This window comes from Crocodylus porosus, unplaced genomic scaffold (genome assembly GCF_001723895.1).
Source record: "Crocodylus porosus isolate Cpor-Errol unplaced genomic scaffold, CroPor_comp1, whole genome shotgun sequence".
NCBI classification, from domain to species: domain Eukaryota; kingdom Metazoa; phylum Chordata; order Crocodylia; family Crocodylidae; genus Crocodylus; species Crocodylus porosus.
In genome coordinates, this window is record NW_017728910.1 from 23,824,003 (window position 1) to 23,826,786 (window position 2,784).

Here is a 2,784-nt window from a genome sequence, read left to right on the forward strand (position 1 = left end):
TGTGGGGTCCCTCGCCCCGGCTCACATGCGGCCACGGGACCAGGCCCCCCACAGCACCCCTAGCCAGGCCTGGGCTCGCTCCCGGGCCGGCGGGCGACGGCACATTTCAGAGCACCCGGGCAAGGCCGGCTGCGGCCGTGCTGCCCCTCCAGGAGTTTTCACCCTGGCTCGCATCCACCCCCATCTGTGCCAGCTCACGAGAGGCGGGGGCACCTGGCTGCCGGGGAACGTGGCCAGCCGGGTCTCTCGTGCGCGGCGGCGGTTCCCCCTCGGACAAAGCGCTGTGCAGAAGAGGTTGGGAGCAGCTGGGCCGAAACGCACCGTGGTGGTGCTCACTGCACCCCACCGTGCCTCAGTTCCCCCGCCTCTGGGGAGGCAGCGCTGCTGGGACCTCTGGCTACAGCACCTGAGACATGTGAACACAGCAGCTTTCCTGTCCCCCCTGGCCCGAGCATCCCCTGTTGACTCTGAAACCTAATGATGGTGGGCGCGGCGGTGGAATTGCAGAAAATCTGGCGAATGGGTTTATCCTGTAGGCACAAACCACCTCCTAGCATCTCCCTGAAAGCTCCCCTGACAAGCAGCATGGCTGAGCGCTACCCTGGGATACATCATGTTTCCGATCCGCGGCACAGGACTGGTGCACAGACGGGTTTTTCCTTCAACAGAAATGGCCATTTGGAATTCACATCAGGATGCTGCCTCGTCTCCTGGGACCAGACGAGCTCCCACACCCGGCCCGGGGCTCCTGGCTTCATCCCTGCCTGCAGGGGCTGGGACGGCTGCAGGGAAACCCGGCAGCTTGGAGCTGCGGGTTGCAAGTCTACCTTGAAGAGGAGCTTAAATCCCACAGGAGTGGATGTTGCAGGCCCTTTACCACTACCCCAGGGCTACAGGCGCTGCTTCCCTCCCACAGACGAAGCAGGGTCAAGTCTGCAGGGTGGAGGGGGGGGAGTGCTGGGTGCAAGGGCGCAGGGCAGGGTTTCTGGGTTGATCCAGCCTCTCCTTCCCAGTCTCCACCTCTGGATCAGACCAGGGAGGCAGTGGGAGCTCTGCTGGTCTCCATTCCCAGTGGGGTCAGTTTGGGGGCCCCCTCCCCTGCCTTTCCCAGGCAAGCAGCAGCCTCTCCTGATGGGTGCCTGGGCATGCAGCATCACGGGCCCTGCAGGCGCACACCTGGGCATGGCGATGCACACAGAGCAACCCAGGGGCTTCAGGAGGGATCCTCATCCCAGCCTGGGGATGAACGTCAGTAGTGGGGGTGCCTCTCCAGCTGTGTCGACAGTGCCTCTGCCCATCGGCTCTCCCCAGCCCAGGGCCTGGCCAGCTGCAGAGCAGGCAGGCATGGGAACTGGGGAGCAGTCGAGCTTCCAACACAGGGTTTTAGAGAGTCACAGGGGCAGGAGATACCGAGCAGCCTGGACCAGTGCCAGCAGTTGCCCACGGGACCAGGCAACACAAAGGGCAGGAGGAGAGACAAGTGAGCAGCCCAAGGCCATGGGGCAGAGCGGTGGCAGCACCGGGATCCAGAACCCAGGTGTGCCCAGGCCTAGCGCTCTCTTTGGGCCGGGCCGCGTCTCTCTCAGCCCCAAAGAGCTACGTGGGAGAAACCTCCCGTCGCAGGGGCACCTGGCCACCGCTGGGACCGAGGCAGGGGTCACGGCCAGCCTGGAGATCCTCCCCGGCCCGCTCGTAGCCCTTGGTGTCACCACTACCTGTGCTCTCATGGCCTGCATCGCACCAGCCACCGTTGGTGCCCACAGCTACACCGCATGTCTAAATGGGGGCCTCGTGACCCACGGGACCCCTTATGTGGGCAGCCAGGCAGCACACACCTGATGCCAGGCAAAGGAGGAAGAATGGGTTCAGGGGGGAGATGGCTCCCAGAAACCTTGTGCCTCAAGGAAGACACCGAGGGCCCCGGGGCGGTTACAGGCAGCCGAGCCGCTGGAGAGACAGCCTGGGATGGCCCCGTTATCCGCCCTGCCAGGCAGCAGCAGCCGTGCTTCGCTCAAGGGCCTCTGTGCAGGAGCAAGAGTGCGCCCCGGAGACCTACAGTACGACCTGGCCCCTCCCCGCCGGGCTTGGGCCCGGCATTAGGGAGAGTGTCCGGAGCTGGTAAAACCAAGACAGTCTTCCCCATTCAGATCTTCCCGTCAGACCAACCTGGCGGCCTTCTACGATCGGGTCACAAAATCCTTGGACGCAGGTGTCGTGGTGGATGTAGGCTTTCTGGGCTTTCGGGAGGCCTTCAACATGTCTCTCACCCCGTTCTCAGTAAGAAACTGGGGGCTGTGGTGTCGACACCCACACAGTCAGATGTGTCGCCAACCGGCTGGAGGGCTGCACCCAGAGGGTGGTAGTGGATGGGTCCTTCGTAACCTGGAAGGACGTGGGCAGTGGGGTCCCCTGGGGCTCGGTCCTCGGGCCCGCGCTGTGCAACATCTTCATCAGTGACTTGGACAAGGAGATAAAAAGCACCTGTTCAAATTTGCTGATGACACTAAGATGTGGGGGGATGTGGGCACGCTGGAAGGGAGCAATAGGCTGCAATCGGACCTAGACAGGTTACAGGGGTGGGCAGATGAGAACAGGATGGGATTCAGCACTGACAAGTGCAAGGTGCTGCACCTGGGGGGCAAGAACCAGCACCATACCTACAGGTTGGGGAACTCCCTTCTCGTCAGCGCAGAGGCAGAAAAGGATCTTGGAGTCATCATTGACTCCAAGATGAACGTGGGCCGGCAGTGTGGGGACGCGGTCAGGAAGGCCAACCGCACCTTG